Here is a 22,758-nt window from a genome sequence, read left to right on the forward strand (position 1 = left end):
CGGAGTCAGCGGAGATAATGCGACGCGGAGTTCTATTCTTGGACGTACCCTTTCGGCCGTCCGACGATCGCCGTGAATTCGAAATGCATATCGTTAAGAAGTTAAGTGTATCTTACTCGAAATGTAACTTTTAAACCCGCTAATGCGTGCCTTCGGCGACTGTACGCTTTATTCGCGATAAATTCGAGCACGATACGGCGATTCAAGGTGAATGACAAATTTGTGTCTGTGTTTTACGGCCGTTCGTTCCCACAAGCTAAACCCGTTGAGCTCTTCGATATGAAACGGGTTTCTTGTATTCCGTGGAGAGAGAGGCGATAAAATTTATTGTAATGTCATGCTTATTTTAGCATTCTTATGCCTGTCAAGAGTTCACGATGAGTCTTATTCCTTAACGTAGCAGGAGATTTTTATGTTATAAATTTAATAGTTTTCCTCGATCTTTAATTGTGCAGCTTAGCGGATTATGTCACTATTAATACCAACGATTATCTAAGCTATTGCATACAACGTATTAAAGTTTAATTTATTTGAAAAAGAAACAAAGAAACAAAAGTATCGTGACTTGTAGGCTGAAATATCATTTTTCTCTTTTCGCGAAATCACTCGTAAAGGTATTTGAGAATGATAACGAGTAGTCTCGTTGAAGTTAATTTAGAAAAAATTTTATGGCATCTAACTAAACTGGTAAGATTAAAATTATTCTCCCTTGCACTCCGTTGCAAATCAACTGCAACGAGCCACCGTGAAATGGTACGTGGACATGACGCAACGATTACGTTCCGAACCTACATGCCTGTCGTAGGCCAGTAGTCGTTCTCGTAGGTCTCTCGCTGTGGCGCCTGTATTAAACAAAACGGCGGCGCCGGCGAGTCGGAGTCGGGAATACGGGAGCGATTCGCTGGGTCGCTGTACTGGCACGACAACGACGACGACGACGACGATGACTACGTTAACGCGTGCACATAACCCTGTCGAGAGGTCTAAAGCCAGAGCTAGAGGTTCGTGGTTTCTATGGCGGGCTTGACCTTCGTTAATCAGAATGCCGCCACGCTTCCTGGTGATAAATAACGTCCCTGCCTGCCAAGTGCGCACGGAAGAAGAAGCGTCGCCTATTTATACACCGACCCGTAACTCCCTCGTTACTCGTTGGTCACGTAGGTACTCGCAAGGTATATGTAACGCCGAATGTGTGCGAAGGGTAAGAGGTGAGAGAACGAAGAAGGAAGAGGAGAGGACCGCGATAAAGACGGCATCGCACGAAGGAAGAGCCGTCTTCCTTGCAAATATCTTCCTTCGGAAATAACGGCTTTCGTTGTGTGCATTAAGAATGTATATGTTATATTTCAAAATTTTTTTAATTTCGTACATTATTTTACTGTGTATGAGTATCTGTGTAAAATTTGAACATAATTTTCTTATTGGTTTACAAGTTATTTAATTTTTTTATTTATATTTAATTCTTACGTAAAATCGCGTTTTGTAGTGCTTATTTTCAAAGATGAGGAAGTACTATTATGAATTAAGTTTTTTTTGTATATATTAGTAAAATCTAATAAATATTTGTGCAAAAGTTCATTTAGATCCTTTTCAAAATCATTCGTTTAAAAGTTACTTACCTAACTGTAGCAAAATAAAATTATTTTTGCCATACATTACCCAATTTCGTGGTTTTCTTCTTTGCTGATTTTAGGATCAAAATTCGGACAAAATTTTTTGTCATTGATTAGAAAACAAAAGAATAAATCGAAGAAGCCCACAGTTTTTAAATTGCTAACTTTTAGCTGGATTATAAAGCCATTCAAACATTTTTCAATTTTTTCTGAATGGTTGATTAAAAAATTACACAAAAATATAAAACAAAAATGCATGGCAGTTCGAAAATTTTATTCCAAGTGAAATATATCCGGAAGCTAAACACAGCGAAAGAAGAAGTGAAAATTTCTAAACGGTAGTATCATTATATTTCAATACTACGTTATATATATATGTTCCAGGATAACATTTAAGTTATTTGCGAGATGGAAAGGCATGAAGTTTTCAATTCGCGGAGATTCCCGGCTTCCGAGAAGAGAGCTCAACGTAACACAACGGCGAAGAAAACTCTCGCGGACTGTGCGTGAGATCGGCAACACCCACGTCGCCTAACCAGCAGCTTTCACATTTCCCATAACCGCGACCGAGTGCGATTCCACGCCTAAGATTCCCGGCCGAACGGGAGTCGTCGGCTCATCGCTTCCTTACTGATGAGGAGTCGTGCGAATCGGCGACTGTTTTACGCAACGTCGACGAAACGACGAGAGTCGCTCTGACGGGGAGGCGGAAACAAGATCTCATGGGTTACCTCATTCCGCGCGTATTGTGCGCAACGTATTGCAATTAAAATCTCCGTCTGTTCGATATTGCGACGGAGAAATCACGCACAAAAAAGCGGATAGTGCGAAATATCGGGCGTTGCGTAATGAAGATTTGGGTCAAGTGAGCAAAATCGTATCAAGGATATGGTAACGGTAAGACTAATCGTTTCACTTTTATGTCCGCTGCCAAATAAATGCCGTTTTTATTACTCTCGCTTGTTGACATCCGTCACTGTTTATTAACTTTAAAATAGCTGTCAATTTTAGCCTTGTCCGCCAAGAAGATAATTGCACTTTGCTTTTATTTAATAATTTTAATTATAATAATTTTAATTTGACGTTATATTAAAATTTATATAAAATTTGTTTTTATAACTATAATCATACCTACGCAGGGTTGTCGTTGGGTATCTTCGTAACGATTGCGCAAGATTCTTTCATTCTTTTTCACAGAAAACGATCAAGATAAATTCGGAAAGGACGAAGATTCTTAGGATGCTCGGGGAAAGTCCCGGGTGATAAAATCCGCAAGGTAATCGCGCAACACTGTCACTCGACTTCGAAGAATCACGAATGGAATCCGTTATTGGCTTACCAGTATCATCGTGCTGCGAAGAATACGCACTTTTATACAGCGGTTTTTATCGTCAGCGATCAACTTGACGAATCAGCTGGTCGGAAGGTATTCCACGTTCACTTTAACGAGCGAGATCCTCTCTGCCGTGCAAAAACACAACTCTTCGTTACGTATCCCTTAAATCTTTCAGTCGTAAAAATATTGTTATGCCCGTTCGACTTGAAAGATTCTTTAGGTAGACTTAGGACGTTACATAAAAGCCAATTGAATCGCGACCGATAATTTTTGCAACAGCATAAACAGCATCGTCGATTAATATATCATCTGTTTGCCTATAACGTCAATTAAATCAAACGTGTATGAATGCCTGATTCATGTAAATACGATGTAAATTGCCTGTTCGCCGTCAGTCCTCCGCGAGAATGCGGCTTCTTACTTTCCCCCGTACTCTAGCCTCATTCTCTTTCACGGCGCATAATCGCGCGTCAAAACTCCGGCCGCGTCAGCGCATCGAAAAATAACGGCACGACGAACGCGAGAGGGGTCCCTCTCTCGCGAGTCCGCCTCGAGAGAGTGCAAGGCCGTAAAAGCCGTTCCATTTTTGCCCGGGGTGTCCGGTAGTCGATATATACGGCGCGAGGCAATCATAATAAATCGCGTCGCCGGTTCCTCTCGGCCTCGGTGGTTTCACGACGGTGGACATGCCGCGCAACATTCGCGCGCCAGCTGGCTAAGAAAGAAGAAAGAGCGTACATACGCGGACGAGCGGGCCCGCGGGGCCAATACCGGGCCCACTTGTCTGCCGCCGATCGTAACCGGCGCTTTATCTCCATGGGAACGAACCATTATCGCTAATAGCATAGGCGGACGTGGATGGATACGTAAGGGCGGATAGACGTACGGCGGTGGCGTGTCCGTGCTAATTAAATCCCATCTAAATTACAAATTTGTAGATAAATCTTGCCCCACTTTGGACCGACTCGCTTACGGCCCCCTCCTTCCCCTGCGCTCCCTTCTCCAGTATTCGCGCCCGGTCGCATCTCGGCCTGGACCAAGTAGCCGTTGCCATTACTCCTATCGCGGACACCGGCTAAAACTAATAAAGATGAAGCTGCATTGGCGTATAAACCGATGAGGATATCGCTCAGTTCAGTAAAGCGTCGCTCGTTAATTGGACTTTTGCACTGTTGGACGAGCAAATGCGTCCATTTGTCTATTGCCTATACAAATAAGATAAATTCAACACTGAATCGTTCTTTGTTCTTGTATTGGAGTAATAGTAATCTAGTCCAAGCTAAAGTAAGAGAGATGTACAAGTCATTTACTATTAATTAAAATATTATAAAGAATGATTTATAAAAAAAATAGAATTTGTCAATAACGTTTTTCAGTGTCACTTAATAGTCAATTTGAATAATAAGATTGTTAATCACGAATACCCCAGTATAATATTTTAGTACACGTTCAATAGTGCGGCCATCAGTCTCGGGACCGACTCGCTATTGACTCGCGAACACACGGTCTCGTTGCACGCGCAGCTTAAAGGTCTCTACCTCCTACCGTGCTGAATGCCGGACTGGGAAATTCCAGGCGTGGATTTTCGCACACAGATACCGCATACTTGATCGATGGCGTTCCTCATCGCCTCAACGCGATTCGCTTGGGTCACCCCGAGCCGAGCAGGTGCCTCTTTCTCGATAAGCGTTATACCGGCGGTATCGCCTAACGGAGGCAGCTGACTCGCCTGTCGGCATGCGCACAGAAACGAGCCATTATCGCTATTAGCGTAATAGATGCACTCGGGTACCACGATTCTAGGGGGAGGCCGCCGCCGCCGCTGCTGCTGCCGCGGTGGAAGACGCGCTGGTGTTTGCGCCGCGCCGCGCCGCGCCATCCAGGATCCTGCCGTTGCCGCCGCGAACGCTGGATTTTACCGTTCGCCACCGCGATGCCCGCGCGACGTTATCTAGGATAATTCTCAGCCGACTTGTAACGATATTCCGGTTTGTAATCTGGTATCACGGGGATAGGAGCGCGCGTTCGCGGAGCGTGTGAGCGCGCCGATCGTTATGTCCATCGATGTAAATTATAACGATATCAGATGACCCGATACCGCGACTACGCGAATTCCTGCTGGCCGTTTGATTATGAACACATTTACTTATCACCGATAGCGCGAGTTAGCCCTTCTCTCCGCGCGATTTAGTCTTGTTGCGAAGCGATACGTTACTTTACGCGCGATATAACAATAACAATCTTATTGCAGACATGCAAAATTGATTTACGCATGACGAATCGGGTAATCGCAAAGAGCACAAGGATGAGGCGTCAGCTGAAATGCTGTTTTCTTGTAAGAAAAACAAGATGATCAGAGTGAAAGGTGGATAGGTCGTAAAGCAAAAGTGCAAACGACAAAAAAAGGAATAAACAAGTCACAGAGCAGAACGGGATTTAGGTAGTAGCGAGTTGGGTTTCACGCAAATAGGAAAGTTATTTTACAAGTCATTTCTGTTTTTTTGGAATAGTTCAGAAAAAAAGACGAGATTCGAGACGAGTTTCTAATGACAAGGAAGATACGAACGAGTACATTCTCGTTAAAGATCGACCCTTTCGGCCGGCGAACATCTATTAAGTTCGCAAAAGACGTGGCAAATCAATGCGGACCGGCGAGCGCTGTGAGCAGTTCCGAAACAGAGAAACCGTACGAGACTCGAACGTGAGCTTTCCCCTTCGCGTCCGTGATTCCGCGAGGCAGAAGGTAACAGTACTGCGTTCGCCGCTTCGCATAAATCTCTCGGGGTTGCGAAGCAAATTGTCCGGTCCGGAGATAGAACGGACGCCACGTGTGGCAGCCTCGCCGCGCCATAGGTACAGCAGGTAACAGGAAACGTTGTACGGACTTGCGTTATATCTGTTGCTGTGCACAGGCTAGGGCTAGTCTTTCCTGTTGTCCAGATACGATGCCTTCGGCTCTTCTTTTCGTCGTTATCTATGCGAGATGAGCTCCACGGATGAACGTATACGGCGCGCGGTAATTGTCTCCGTAGGTGCCGCGAGTATTAGTCAGGAGACGTTGACCGAGCCGGAGAACGCAGCGAGTCGTTGCATAAAGCTTGTCTCGGCGTATGTAACACTCTTTCTTCTTTTTCACACGCATTAAATAAAGAAGCGACATTTTATATACAAAAAGAAGTAAAACTTCAATAATTCAATCCTCCAACTTTGAAATCTTATGCGGCGCGAGAAAATAAATACGTAACGAAGATAATATTCTTGTTTAGCAAAAAAACTGAATCGTCCAACTTTTCCTTTCACTATCCTTTAACGTTTTAGATTAGAATACATTAAATATGTATATATTTAATTTTATGTTTCAGCTCTCCTCTCTCTCTTTTTATATTAATTTTTCCGTGTCTCCGTTGACGTCTGATAGTTTCTCTAATTTTTCTCTTCATTATATTGTAACACCATTCTCACTGGCATCTCTAGCCTATAGCATAACGTCAGGTCACGTTTGCAAAGATCTTTTAATGAGAACGTTAAACTTTCCAGGACAGATGGAAGCACGTTTCACCTTGCTTTGAAAGACTGCAATGGCTTAAAGATTAAAGCTAGACAGGATTATTTTATCGATTGTCTTACTTTCTCCATTCTGCGCTTCAAAAGACCTCCCAGTTTGCAACTTGATGCGGTAAGGAAACTTTTTAATTATCTCCTTAAGATAAGTGTTTAGTTTTTAAGACAATTACATCTTTTATATCCATACTTGAGCACGCTACATACAAGCACACATTGTTTTCTATAATTCTGATATTTTTATTTCGCTCTGCACAACAGCGTATAGTTTTGAATTTAATATTTTTAACCATTTGTACATGTTACATTACTACGTTGTTATCTTGTACGTATTACTGTCTCAACGCTTAAGGGGAACTTATCTCGGGACGCAAAATAAATAGCGATTCATCATCATCTATCGGCCGTCACGTCCGTAATTGGTAATGCCACCATCGTGGCTGAGAAACTTTTCGCACCTCCGTGTCACGACTCAAGCGACGGCCGCTTAATACGGCGGAAAGTTCGTAGGTGAACGTACACAATGGCGGCGCGATAATTGTGTCCCGTTCGTGTCGCGGGGATCGAGGAGGAGCGGCTTCTCTCGCGGGAGTCATTACACGCGCTTCGTAAACGTGGGTCGGTACGTGCTCTCAAACATCACCGTCCCCTCGGCCATCCCCCCTCCCCCGCTCGCCCTCTTTATCCGACCATTCATCTTTCCGCGCACTCTATAGATCACGCCCGGTGGATGCAAATGGAGCGCACTCCCTTTTACGAGGGCTTCTGGCACGCTGCGTGAAAGGATCACTGATTTCCATCGCGGCGCGCTGCACCGCGATGCGGCGCCTGCGGACGCGGAAGGGCTCGCCCGGGATCCTTTATGCTGGAACGCTTGATTGAAATCAGCTGTAACGTCATCATTGCAGCACACTCTCCTTTCCGCTCGCTTTCGCGCTCGCTCGCCGCCTCGTCCGTCGCCGCGCACGGCGCGTCTGATAAAGAACGCGCGATGCATCGCGATCACGTAATTCGAGGGCACCTGGTCGAGAGCCTCGCCAGGTTTATTCGCGCGCTTATCGAGCGAGAGAGAGCGACGAGTACCAGGTAAATTTTACCTGTGTAGGTTTGATCTGATAAAAAAAAAAAAAACACACACACACACATAAATCAAATTCTTTTAATCCATGCAGTACAGCTTTGCAAAAATATTGCAGAACATTGCTACAATGTTTCAGCAACGATAAAATGTCTGCTTGAGAAATATTGATACGTAAGGTTGCGGCAATATTTTACAATGTTTTTTGCAATGCTGTGCCGCATGGGAAGCTCTTTAACAGCGTGTGTCGTTAACAGATTTTTGTTTCTCAAGGTACATCACTTGTGTCGTGGCAATCGAAGAACAGGCCCCGTTCGCAGAGGCGCGGAGGTGCCGAGGCATTAATATAGTTGCAGTACAGTTATTTCTATCGGCGTTCGTTACGGCGCGATTTCATGGGATACGACGCGGCGAGATTAAGAATAGGCGACGCGAAAGTAACGCCGCGATCGCAATTAATCAAGGCGCGCGTGGAGTGCCGCTAGTTAATTCGCGTAAAGCACGAGAAATTGCACGGGGGATTATACCGTCGCGGTGGGTGGCCGAGGGAGAGCCCCGCGTCCAAAGGGCAACGCGGTTATCCGCGTGTAGCGGCGTCTCGATACTTTGTGATGTACCTCGAGACGCGAGAAGAGAAGGAAGTCGTCGTTCCCCGGCCGGCGAAATGAAGCGTCGCATTAGGGCGAATGAAGTGGTTTACGTCGCGTACGCTATCGCTCGCGGCGACTATTTAGCGCCGCCAGTTAGAATCATATATACGTGAAACCGAATACGCGTGTACGTGTTACGTGATCACGGGATTTATGGGGTAAAGCGAAGCGACCGCTCTCTCCTCCTCTCTTTTCCTGACACCGACAAGGCCTAGCGCGATGTAACACGACGATATAATCAAGGTCGTAATTTCGGAATATTCTTCCGCTTGTTAGACAAGGTTTAACTGGATTCCCCATACTCCCAACCGTTAGCTCGCCTATCAATAACTTCGATCTTACGTGTCGACTTCGCTGATACGTCCCGTTAATCCTTTCATCGCCTCGAACACGAATCCTAATACGAAATTTAAATTAAGTCGAGCAAAAAGTTCATCGATATTCAGTTCGTTGACGGAGCCTTACTCTTAATTCTTAATTATTCCTTTCTTAAGGGAGCCTTCGCAGAGCGAGTTTTGATTTATCAGTTAATTTAAGCGGCTCGGAGGAGTAACTTTGATCGTTTGACGTGTGCGACGACATCATGAATACGTGGGTGAATCGGTATCTCCTTTTTCGTCGCGAAATGCAAATTAATTCAACTCCTCTCGTCGACGCACCGTTAGAACGAATTCGCCGTACTGAATAAGAATCACACTGTACTATTTCACTTTCATGAAAATCACGAGAATTTAAGTGAGATTTCTCGATACGTAACAGGTCGTCCGAGGTTTCGGGGTTAACGGATAAGGATCCGTATAATTTGACCACTATCGGAGCAGAGGGTCGCATCACTCTCTCGTTTACATACATTATTCGGATCGGGCACGCTTATCCATCACCTACAAATCGGGCGAAAGTGAGGTCAGCGGAACGAATTCTTTAACGACACATCGCCGTTACAATTGATCCTACTACAATACATTCCGTGTTACGTATACCACACGGTATATTTTCACTCAGGCCCACAATTTCACTCAGGCCATTTACCCTTTTGAGTATAAGCATATACATTATCACAAAATATTCCGTAATATCATTGAATGATACAGAGTCACTGCACTAATCAATGAACAAATAAGAAATTGGACCAATCAATGAACAAACATAAAATAACTTAATACAATAACATTTTCAAATAAAAAATAACATTTTAATAAAATCTCCATGAAAATTAGATTTCAACAATATTAATTAATTTTGTAGTTTATTATTTTAATAGTTTTTCTAAACAGTCATTTATTGACGACTGTTCAGCGACTGGTGCAACGACCCTATCACGATTAACACGTGTAGAATAATTATCGTAGAGTCAGGTGACACGTGATACATGATATTTCGTGAACACTCTTAATTGTTATTCATTGAACACAAAATACAATTTAACTTTAAACTCCAGTTTGAAATTGTACCTTTGAACAAAAAGAAGAGCTTTACGTAGCGAGAATAACAAGTAAATCATTGTTAACATCAGGCAATGAGATTAGAAATATCAAACTTGAATTTCCAAAATCTTATTTCGATCAGAATTGTGCCATGCAATTCGATATTGCATACTTTACCGTCATTGATGGTACACGCAACCTGAATGGACAATCGCTGCAAGAAACCGCCGCAGCATGGAAAATGTTAAGTATATATACATGAGTCAGGTTACAATCGAGAAATACCCTTTTCCGCTATATCCTTTCCAGTCACGTTTTCTCCGTTTCCTGTTTTTAAGTGCATAACGATTTAACGGAGCTACGGTCTCTATACCAGCACTTCGAACGTTCTACTTGCTTTCGTCACATAACTAACAGTTCTGCTGTGCATTTCCTGTGACGTCGAACGTAAGGGCTTCCGTTTCCTACTCGAAACGTGACGAAAGACAGGCAAAATTCGCGGAGATATCTGCCGCGCCCGATTCAGCGCAACCTGTTGCGCATTTGTATCGGTAATTGTCCGTGGAGAACTGACCCGGTTTTCTCGGTCACGATAATCGCACGCTGACGACGCGGGGCGGTGATACGCTAACGCACGAGACCGCTCCTACATCACCTCATTTATCATTCTCTAGGACATGCGGCACATAATAACGAGGGATAAGTGGAATAGCGGGTAGTATGTATACCGCGCACGGAAACCGGAGAAATTGGCGAACGCGAACTTTCTTCGGATTCACGGTATGACTTTCAATATGTGAGAAGTATCTCTCTCCGAGATCGATATAAATATACAGTTATCGATCTTCTTCGAACATCCCTCGAGGCGGCAGCAAGACGTTGCGCTTAAAAAATTGAGATAAAATGAGCATCGCTGATGCTACTCAAGCAGCACGGAATAATCGCAGAAATGTTGCAGAAATATTTCCTTGTAAATATTGCAACGTTGCAAAGCTTTGTAAAATGTTGGTGCAATGTTCCTGTAATATTGCAGCAACAATAAAATGTCCGCTCTCAGAAATATTGCAATAAAATATATATTTTAATAATACTTTATAAAACTCATGATAAAGTGTTTTTATAATTAAACCAAAAATTAAAAAGATAATTATATATAAATAAATCTGCAATGCGTTATTAATATTATTGTAATATGTATTATGTAAAATATATACTTTAATGCGTGTTAATTATATTATTAATAACGCAATTGTAAATTTATATTTAAATAATTGTCTTGTTAATTTTTCACATTTACATACATATTTAACAGATTATTTGGGATTTAAATAACGTTAATTATAATTTTTAGAGTATTCTAGAATTACATTAAAATTTAATATTAAAACTTTTTCTGTAAATATAAAATTATTTAATTGTATTTTGATTCAAAAAATTTTTTTAATTGCAGAAATTGTCACTAGATGACAAATTTATCTTTAAATTTAAACTTATACAAGACTTGTATAAAAGAAATTTTGCTTACTTGCTTGAAGTGAATCAAAAAATGTGTACAAATATTTATAATGTGTACAAATTTTTACAATCTCAGCAATTTCTAAGATCTTGGTTTATTTTCCCATTGTGTTTAAAATGTGGCTGCAACGTTATCAACATTATATTGCACATCTATATCTTAACAATGTTTCTAGAACATTGTATTGCAATATGCAACATTAAAATACAGCTGCGAGATCCTGTGTCGTGTGAGTAGTTAAAAATTGGAGAATTCAAGGTGTACACATGATCTTTGTAGCTTCCCGGTTCAGCCTAATAAAATTTGTCCGCGTGACATCTAGCATCGCGATTCTCGAGATTCTCTCGAATGATTTAATCAGTCGGCGACACAAGTGAAGACTGGTCTTTTCCTGGACTTCCTCGGCGGCACAAGTGTTGCAGCGAGCGCGAGGTTTATATCTCTTGGCCCGACCGCGTTTCTTCGCGGCGCGGTGCGACGGGCGATTTCCCCGACAAGCGCGAAAATGGAAATTTCGCGCGAGATGCGTGCGCGGCGTGCTGAAACAGCGTTGGTGCATTCCCGGCGATGCGTCATTGTCGCCGGGCGTTATCTCCGCGCGCAAAGCGCACCTTTATTTCTATTAAAATCGTTATAAATCAGTTTTTCCCCCTGTCCCTCCCCTCGCTTGAGCTAAGGTCGCAACCGTGCGTACCCGCGACATTCCCGACGCTATGTCACTGTCCCGTGACATTACGATCCCAATGTGTCCCGTCGCCGCGCAACGCGCCTGCACCACTATGCTGCGCTATCGGAGATTTCACCTTCGCGGTTCGCGCGGTCGTTGGGCAATTGCGCCTTACCCGCTACACCGCGGCTCGCCGGAATTAACTAATCGCGTGACCGATCTATCCGAGGTGATTTGTGCGAAACTCTCGTTAGCGGGCTATTCTTACGATTTTTGTACGGCCGACCTTAGCCGGTCCTAAGAATAGAGAGACAGACGTGCTTGTCTCGAGAACCCACCGGGACTTATCCCGGCGACTTACCGGACCTGTTTCAGCTGTAAAATCCCCCCCATTACATTCAGCTATCGCGACAGTAGGATACTTGGATCGTGCGATAAGCGACGCGTTTGCATAATGCAATATCGTTTACGTAAAGGACATTTTCTCAATTTCTTTCTTTTTTAATAACCGAGACGTTCCCTTTTGGCATCGCTCGATGACACGAGACTTAGCCCGCCGATTTCTCTCGGAATGCGAGAGGTACGAAACAATTGCCGCAAGTCGTATCGCTTTGACGCACCTCTCCGGTGGCAGCTACATCATGCGTTCGTTATTTATGAGGATTTGCTTCGCACGGTTGATTGGATAGCGCAACGTTACGTAAATATTACGCTATAATTTTTCGCCGCTCACGATTACGCTTTATTAAGTAATGCGCGAATTAATATTCCTATTACGCGTTCGGCTTATACAACTCTTTACTCGTTTTCCTCTCGCCTCAATAGTCGTGTCAATCGCAATCTCGAATGCGTTCTATAAACATAGTAACTTTGTTTTAATAATTGGCTTTATTTCCATGGTATTCGACGTCTATACGTTCATTTTACGCTTGCACGCGCTGCTCATCGTACTGAAATGCGCTTTCACGCTCGTGCACACATGTTTCTTATATTGTTCATATTTCCTACGTGTTTTATGTAACTTTTTTTTCCCCTGCGCACTTCAGGGACTTTTGAACCAAGGTAACATAAAATTACCGCTGTCGCGCTACTATGCTGTATACCGTTACGGAACATCGAGAGTGGGTGCTCTCTGTCTTGCGACACACCGAATGAATTTCATACGCCCGTGCCACAATGCACGGACGGAAGCATCGGGACCGCCGTGTACACCCCGTTGGCATTTCGTAACGAGAGTCCCACGGAATTATGGCAACGGAGGCCGGCACAATGGCGTCGCCTTCTTCGATGGCAAAATCCTCTTTCGCGGGGAAAGATGAATATCTGATATGGGAATTCGCGTCGTGTGAATGCGAACGCTCCGTGCGAGCGACACACAGGACGTCGTGCGGTCTCGCAACTCTGGCGAACATTGTAGGCTGACGACGAAGACGACGACGAACGACGAACGACGGCGGCGGCGACGACGACGACGACAGAGAGATCGCGAGAAATTGCAGACGGCGAGACGCGATTCTTCTTTCCCGGGCCGAACCGGGAAAAGCAGTTTCTCGTTCTCAAGCAAAACGTCCGCCGTTTTCCGCCGATGGGCGCGATAAGAACCGCGACCGTGGCGCGTGGGCACTCACACCGTACCGACCATGGGGTCGTGAAGACGGATGTGCTCGAAAGACCGAAGATTACTAAGGCAGGTTATTACCTGTACAGGATGTTTCCTACTTTTACATTTTCCGAACTCTGTCAATTAAATTCGCATTCGAATGCGAAGGATCCCTTCTTTAGTGTGGAAGATCATTTCCTTATTTTCCATTTGTAGATGTAACACTGTATATATGTATATATTTTTTTCTTTTTTTCTTGCTATTAAATTTGAGATACGCTATTTATGATAATTTTAGAGGCTCTTAAGTTCTCAATGCGCAATAAATCATTCTCTACTTATTTTCTCGCAGAGATTTACAGAACAGCTCAACATTTTTACGATGGCCCCTGTGCGGGTGTGCATGGTACGGGAGTGAAAATGGCATCTTACGTAATTTCAATGACTGTCGTACAATAATACGTAGATCGTATCTTTCTCGTGGTGGGATTAGGTCGGGCGAAGTCGGGAATGATGCGACACGTCTCCTTCGCTCTCTCTCTTTCTCTCTCTCTCTCTCTTTCTCTGAGTTTGCGAGTTTCACTTTTGTTGCCTCCGGTGTTCGCCGCTCACGCTTGCACGAGTAATTCCCTAACCCAGAAGAGCACGCAGTCAGGCGTGAAGTGCGTGATCCCGATCTCTGACGGTCGACTTTTTGAGGAATGAGCGGGTGATCCCCTCCTAATTCTTGTCGAGCAAGGTCTCCGACAAGTCGTCCTTACGCTATAAACGTCCTTCGGCGCCGATTTCGCTTAGGAAACTGCGTCTGGCTAATTTACGCATCGGTGCAACGAGCACGATTGCGACGGCGGGGCTCACGCGGGAATGAGGCCGGGCAATCGGGTGTCCTTGTAATAGAAGATTAACTTACCGGAACACATTTTGTAAAGTACAATCGCGAGATTCGTATCCACGAAATTCCAACTTGCGCAAGGACACTACGCACGGTCGTGAAATACGTCATTGCTCCGACAGGCAGCTCATAAAACTTGGAAGAAAACATCGCCACCAGTGTTCACAGAAACAACTCTTCTACTATACAATAATTATACGACAATTGATTCGTATATAAACATATTGAAGAAAAAAACTATATGTAATAAAGAAAAAATATATATATCTTAAATAAATAAAAATTTGCGAAGAGTTTAATATGTTCGATGAGAAGATGAATTCAAGTGTTAAACGGATTAAGTACGCGACAATAAAGAAGAAAGCATTATTCGCGCCAAGCTGAACGGCTCAGTGTCTGTTTTAATATGGAGGCATTCAATTCTAAACTAATCCCGATTTTATCGCTAGGAAAGCGCGGCAGCGGTCGAGAACGGTTCTCTCGCCGTAATCCTTCCGATTACACGGCGCGTGAGAACGCGTTATCGGGGATTACCGCGACCAAAAGCGCGATATGCTTTCACCGGCGATTTCCATTTTGTCGCCGGCCCGGTTAGTCGGCCCGAGAAATCTCCCGGGGGTCCCGAGGATGAGAGAGGACTCTCACTTTCCGCGGTATCCCGGGCTCGCAGCGAGGACCGAGGAGGACCGGATGACATAAGGCCTCCCGCTCTCGGTCGGAGTACGTCGTTCGCGCGCGGAGATTTATGAAGCTTTCTCTCTCTCGGCAGCGAATAGCAAATGGCCAGGCCTGTTCCCTCGATTTGCTTTTATTCCGACGTCGATAATGCCCGGCGCGGCCGAAGCGCCGACTTATGCAAGGACGGTGGGGGAGGGGGCCCTTTGCGCATAGAGGAAACCTACGTTGTCTCGCTCGCGGGACTAGCCTCCGCGTGAGATCCCGCATGTATATGTATGTGCATATATATATATATATATATGTATATGTACGCCACCATCACGGCTTGTAGTACGACATGATACATGACACAGGCCGCGATAATAATCGTCGAAAGGTATTCCGTGCCCTCGCCGCGCCAACGTCTCGAGACGTCCGCCGCGCGGCCTTCGCGCGGAGGCGGAGAGAGGATGCAAATAAAAAAGGGACACCTCCTCGAGAAATGCCTATCGTCCCGTTCATCGCAATCTACGCTCCCGATAACCTGATGACCGTGTAATATTTATCGACAGCTGTGTTTCTCCGCTCGCGTTCCTCTTTACAGCCCGGTGCCCTGCGCGCGCGCGCGTCGCGTTGCGTTTCTCTCGCGATCCTTCGCCGTTAAAAAAAAATTTGCGCACTAGGTGACGTTACCTGACCTACGATTATTTCATTTAGCATGCACGTGCGCGCAGCTTCGATATGTAGAACGTTCGAATGCGATATTGCAGAAGGCCTCTGTTGTCGCGCTCGCGTTATCGGAGTCGTATTATTCGCGAGGCGCTCCGAATTTTTCTCTCGTCGCGAAAGTCATTGTCTCGCAGGCGCGTTATCGAATTCGTGTAACTCACACAGTACCCTGAATCTTTCCGCTGTCCGTCAACGCGTCCAGTTCATTCGATCGAATTGACAGTTGCGCCACAGATCGATACGCGCGAATTTACATCGTCGATGGACATTACATGTCGGTACCGGTAAGACGAGTTAATAAATTCGTATAGAGTCGTGGCGGATCCGTGTAGAGTCGATCTGTCAGACCCATATGGTCTCCATTCCTTCACGGTCCAGTGATCCCGTAGTGATCGTCTCGATAGGCTATAGATACGTTCGTTGTTAGCCGTCATCTACATGAGACGGCGTCTGTATAAAATTAATGAAACTCGGGCTTTGAGATCGTAACTGTCAAAAGATCCGTAAAGTATTTCTATTTTAAATAATTGTTGCCATGGGGAGCACGTGACAGCAGTATGCACTATTTGTTTAATATTGAAACCCTAAGAAAGAGTTGCAAAAATAATGAAACTAATAAAAAAAAAGAGACACTAAAAAGAAGTCAGTGTTACTTTACAATAATAAGTTTTAGATTATCATTGTAGCCAACGCTACATAATTACAAACATATGCGTAACACGTGTTCGTATCACGGGAATGCGAAGTGACTCTATGAGAAAGTTTTATTGTTGCGTGACAACTGACGCAGCATAAAAGGTAAAAGTGACATTTACATTTGCAAACGCTTTTATTTAACTCTCATCTCCGATAAGAATTCTTCTTTCAAATAAAAAGAAAAGGAGAAAGGGGAGGGGAGGGAGAGAGGAAGAAACAGGGGAAGTGTGGAAGGAAGAGAGAGAGAATTTCATTATTGTATTGTGGTCGTTACTCCTCGAGTCATGTGTTTATCTACTTTCAGTGCCCGGAAACGAGTTACATTTTAAGATTTACATAGAATGGTCGGATGAATTGCGAATACTGACAAACATACTTACGCGCCGTGCGGTAAACAGCATGTGGTCTACACGTGCTTGAGGGATGGACGTTGAAGGTTAAAGAAATTCTCAAGCTTTTACCTTCACACAGGCGTTATTTGTATATTCAAATTGTACGGATTAATATCCATTTAAATATTTAACATCTAGTTAAACATGCGATTAAAACAATCTGCATATTTAATCTATGATTCGTAAACCTATAAAATCAAGCAATTGTTCTGACGCGAACGTGGAACTTGTTCATTTTTACGGTCCCCGTAGGGTCAAGAGCGATACATTTTTGTGTGGATCGTAATTTTTAAGAAGCCGATGCGAAAAGAAATCAGTTAAGCGTGCTGAGAATGTGAAGAAAAGTTCAGCACAAGTTGCCTCATTGTTTACTTGTCAAACGTCGTCGGGTGAACAACCTGTCTCTGACTTGGTCCGACTGGTTTTTGCGCGGCCGAAGCGGCTCGATATATTCAGATGAGTTTCGGACGACCCTGAAAAAGCCCGGGTCGTCGAACTACCGTGCACGAAGTCCGAAGGTTCAAACAACGTACTTTGAAGCTCGAGGAGCAACATTGCCTTGCACTGCAATGTAACTTGAGTATACCTGTTAGCTTTACTAATACAATTCCCTAAAATTTTTGCTTTTCTTTGCTTTCTGAATGACTTTGTAACATTCAATTTTTATCAATAAAAAGTATTCTTTAAAACATCACGTTTGATCAAAGTAATTTAATAATTTTTATATGTTATAGAAATATATTTTATATTTTATAGAAAATTTCACAATGGTTTCTATGTGCTTAAATTCATTTGAACTTTTTGATGTTAAAAATCTAAGATTTTTTTTTTTTAATAAATATGCTATTAAAATTAATCGTAATGTATCGCAAAATAGAGTTACGTCGAGGCGAGTATCTTTACGAATTACGAGATACCGCGCGAATTTGCCGAAGCGTAGGCACGGGCTCTGGACGAGGTTTTAAAAAACCCGAGGAATCGTGGCTGGCAGTCCACTCTCGCGTGTATTTAATAGCGCGGGGTAATCTGATGAGCCGTACAAAGTGCACTTAGGCTCGCTCGCGGACCAACAGGTGGGTAACGATAGTGCCGGGGGTGAGTGATTAAGCGGCGCGACCTTCGGGCCAGCTCAGATGTAAATCAAGTTAATCTGCCCGCGATACCGAAAGCCACTCCGACTAATTATCTACGAGGGGTAGAGCAGCGATGACTGGATATGCGCTTCGGCGAGATAAAGCGAGTGAGAATCAGACAGAGACAGAGAAAAAGAGGAGGAGGAAATATGGTCGCGCGTACAAGAGAGAAAAAGGGAAAGAAGGAGAGAGAGAGAGAGAGAGAGAGTAAAAGTACCGAACACACGGCGATACTAAATGGCTTAACGATTCCGTAAGGCTACCGCTATTTGTCGATTTAAATCACGCTAATCCATTCGTGATCCCGCAAACGGTAGCCGCCGCCCGAGAACAGATCCGCAGATCCCCCCGAAGACTCGTTAAGAGCATTCCGCAAGAACGGATCAGCCCTGAGATTCACTCTTATCCGCCGGGCAGCAACCACCTGGGATATTGTACGATCGAGCACTGGCACACACGGTAGCTCGGGTACATACGCGCGATCTCACGCGACGTCGTCGTCATTTGTCCGCATTGTGTTACGAGCGTACGTGGGGATCCACGTGTTACGTCCACCCGAAGAGATGCGCGAGCTCGGGGGATAAGAGATGGTTACCGCGTACTATGATCGCGGCATTCAAACGGATAAGCGTCTTTCTCTTCTCGCGAAAAATGTTAATCCTAGAAACTGGCCCCGAACAATACGAACGTAATCTCGACTATGGCAGAAGGGACGGTGTATAATCTCGCACGGCTCCCAAAGCGGTATTATCATATTTGCACACTTGTGATCAAATAATGCGGTGAGCAAAAATTACTGTTATTTTATATCTGCAAGTACAAATCCTCTTCAATCGGGTACGCGATGTAAAACTTAATAGTATCGAAATTAAGTTTCTTATAAAGGAAGGTGTGTTCCTTTGACCATGCTATTCTGTGAAATTATTTATTGGATTATTTGTAAAAATATACTATACATAGTTTGCAGTTTGACTAGCAAAAGTGATTTATAATCTGCAATTTTAATAATAAAGAGAACTACGTTGCTACAAAAAATTATTTATTTTTTAGTATATACAAAATAAATAGTTTTAAATGTTTTCTTACTCTCATAAAGTTGCACATGTATTCTATCTTATAATTAAATTGTCTATGTTATTAAGTAGTTTAAGTAATTTCAAAATTTGTTTAAAATTCAATACTGTCAATATTAACCTGCAATTTATAAAATCAACAATAAATAGGAAATAAGCAAATATTATAATCTTGACCAGTAACAGATTCTACCTTGAAAAAGATAAAATAAAGATAAAAATGAAGGTAAAGTGAAGGTAAAAATTAAGATCAAGTTAAAAAAAATATAATGAAATTTTATTTTTGTTAAAACTGAACATATAATACACAATTGTTCTGTTGTTGTATTATTTAATTTGTTTAAGTTAATTTTCACATATTTTATATAAAATTTCATATAACGTAAAAAACGTTAAGATATAAATATGTGTTAACTTCTCTTTATTTACACTATTTTCTATCACAGGATACATCATGGGTGTTATATTTTTCATCAGAATTCAATTTTTTTCTAATGCCAATTAGATCAAACTGAAACTTGCGCGATAAAAATGTGTCAAAATTGTCAAAAGTACACAGTCTTTCCCTATAACAAAATACGGACGTGATATTTTTTAATTGTCTTTTCCAATTATAAAATTTTTATAATTGAAAAAATAAGTTAATAACTCTGAAGAATAAATCTGGCCATAATTAATTCAAATCCCGTAATGACGTCGTATCCGCTTTAACACATCGATTATAAAGACATTAAGTTTCGCCTGCCCTCCGCCGACTTGCGACGACTCACTTACACGGAATGCGAGCAATATTACGTCGTGTTGCACGATTCGCCACGCAATCGGCGATACGTTACGTGAATTCCGAGGAGAACTTTCTCGCCGGAGAACGCAATACGTCGGTCATTTGTCGGCCCTGTATCAGTACACGGCACTCGCGGCATTCGCCGCGAAAAGTCGGGTGCTATGTCAAGTACGGAATCCTCTGTCCGTGAACAATCGGCTAGAGGATAAAGCGTGACACTCGAAGCCGAGAGCAGTGGCGGATCCAACGATAATTCGTCCTAAGCCCCTGGGGGCTCCGATTCAGTTAGAGAGGTTGCTCCGAGAACGTTCCGTGAACGCACGTAGCGCTAGTCGTTCCTTAAATGCTCGCTATCTTTAGGAGATGCAGTTGTATACTGGTGAATACAATTATTTGCAGATTATAACTGCGGCGCGGATATAACGCAAGTTATTTTATTCTCGAGGCTCCGTCTCTCGAAGGAGGCGAGCTCTAAATATAGTACCGCTTAGGGCTCTAGCAGCTGTAAATCCACCACTGGCTGAAGGCAGGGAGCGCAGCAGCAGCGTGGATGCGGCATACGCGCCGGAGACGACGGGGCGAGTTGCATCGCGCGGGACAATAGCTATATGTCAGGCGGCATGAGTTACCGACCAGCTCGGCGAACATGAAACCAACCCCTGTACATGCCTGTACGGCGCGCGATACCGGTCCTCGCGTCGCTGTCATAAGTGCGCAAAGAGAAGACGAGGAAGAACTGAAGGTGCGCGCGCGCGCGGCAAGAGGATCGAAAGCGAGAGTTTGCGAGATATTTGGTGATGCGTGATTGGTCCTTATCGGTGTATAACTCGGCCGACCGGTCAATCTATCTGATAATCGGAGGCGGCCGACCGTCGCTCTGCACCGCGCCGCGCCGCGCCGCCGGGGGGACCATGCACATGCTCACTCGATCAGGCCCGCCGGATGGCCTTTCCTCTCTCGCGATCTCTCATACGGCCGATCCTCGAGTCTGGAGCCGGTTTCACGCATTGCGCTACCGTGCTAAAATATCGTTCGCCGTGGGTGGCTTTATGGGCCTCGCCGATCTAAGGCCCCTTCCGATTCCTCTCCTTGTCAGATACAAACTTATTGATAGTTGCAGTCTAGCGGTTACTATCACGGTGCGCGCACGCGAGTAGTTAAAAAAAAAAAAAAATACGAAGGCGGGAAAAAAAGAAAAAGAGAGAGGAAAAGAAACGAAGAAAGAAAGGGCGAAGAAAAGTGGCAGGCGAGAGAGCCGGTGTTATATCGCGCCGCACGCCGGAACGAAACTGAATTTATGCCCCGCCGGTCGTGGCAACTACGTCCTTCGAATCTGCCATGCGGCTGCACCTCGCACGAAGCCGACGAACGAATTGATCCATTAAGATTCGTCCTTCGTGCCGGTGCATCCGACGTTCCGCGATTTCTTGCCGTCGAGTATCGAGACGTCGCTCGAAACTAGAGATGTGCGAACTATTTGAATCGAATTTATAATTTTACCTAATTTGATGCGATTTGAATTTGAATCTCTATGATTCGAATATAAATTATTCGAAATGAGTTTGAATACGAATCTCATATACAATATATCATAAGTAGGTATATGTATAGTATATAAACAATTTTATAAAATCATATTTACAATATTAAATTGTCGAGGAATCAATATTATTTTTCTTACATACAAATCTTTTTTTATTATTTACCGGTATATTAAAATTTAACCTAATAATAATTATGTTGATAATTAATAAAAGTTATGTTTCAACAATTCAATTCGATTCGACTAAACTTTTGTTCATTTAGTTCGATTCGGATTCGAACAAAGAAATAAAATTCAATTCATTTCGATTCGACATAAAAAAAAACTTTACACATCTTTATTTGAAACCCATATGAAGTTCCACCAAACCTATATAAAGTCGTCTCTGTGAAGTTAGCATCTTATTTTAAATAAATTTTGTTTATCCTATTCGAAAAAGCGTTGTTCGTACCCATTCGTACCACCTTATTTTCGTTTGTACCTCAAGGGATTCGGACATAAAAAAAATTGAAAAACGTAAAACTGAAAAGCGCTGTATCTTCGAACCCTTTCAGGTACAAACAAAAACAAAAGTGGTACAAACAGGTACAAACGTCGCTCTTTCGAATGACATAAACAAAATTTAAAAATCTGTTAGTTGGGCGCTAACTTCACACCGGTTCACACCGGTCACTAAATACAGATCAATAATAAGTAGATCTGCGCGAAGTATATTTTATTCTTAAGATCGCATTCTTGTTTCTAATATCATATTATTCTCATGACAAATCGAATCACATTATTTGAAAGCTTTTTATTCTTGAATTAAGAATCACATATTTGAGACTTGAGGGTGCGCTCGACTTATACTCAAAGCTCACTTGTTTCGCGTTCACGGGCAACAGTGTACATGACAACCCGGTGGATCCCAGTATCAAACAAGATGATTCACCCTCTGTTCGAAAATTAGTTTGGTTATTACTGGTAAAAATAATACAGTTGGCAGAAGTGAAAATTACTGGCGTTGCGTTTCGTTTCTTCCACCAATAAAACCAGTAGACGATCTCAAATAATCCGAAACGCCGTAAAGATTTTCAGGTTTAAAGTTACGGATATTTTAACGTTACTATAAGCTTGTAGTAACATTGCAGAAATCTTTTGTTTTACAATCTTAATATAAACAAAATAGAGAAAGACACACATACGACATGCGTTAGCATGTTAATAAAAATTAATCTCGTCTAAATACGAAAATGATTACCTAACATCTAGGTTGCAAGATTTCTTTCCAAGAACGTCGTGAATGGCTCGTAAGTCACGGGTCCGCGCTCATCCGTTTCGTGTGACCGACATGGGATTTGATGAGCACCTCGCCGGGAAAATTTGCACGGTGCGTAAATAGGCGCGGCTAAATCGGGGTACAAGCGAGTCCTGC

General features: G+C 43.3%; 1 protein-coding gene across 1 annotated transcript in view; it reads left to right on the forward strand.

The window, feature by feature from the left end:
- Window positions 1-6,635, forward strand: part of LOC105196223 (ATP-dependent RNA helicase DDX24) — a 48,924-nt gene extending 42,289 nt beyond the window's left edge. The window contains exons 13-15 of the transcript XR_005576398.1: window positions 1,998-2,510; window positions 2,811-3,039; window positions 6,487-6,635. The gene's annotated coding sequence lies outside the window, so the exon portion shown is untranslated. The remainder of the gene's footprint in view (window positions 1-1,997; window positions 2,511-2,810; window positions 3,040-6,486) is intronic.
- Window positions 6,636-22,758: the final 16,123 nt, after the last annotated feature.

Source organism: Solenopsis invicta, chromosome 14 (genome assembly GCF_016802725.1).
Source record: "Solenopsis invicta isolate M01_SB chromosome 14, UNIL_Sinv_3.0, whole genome shotgun sequence".
Lineage (NCBI taxonomy): Eukaryota > Metazoa > Arthropoda > Insecta > Hymenoptera > Formicidae > Solenopsis > Solenopsis invicta.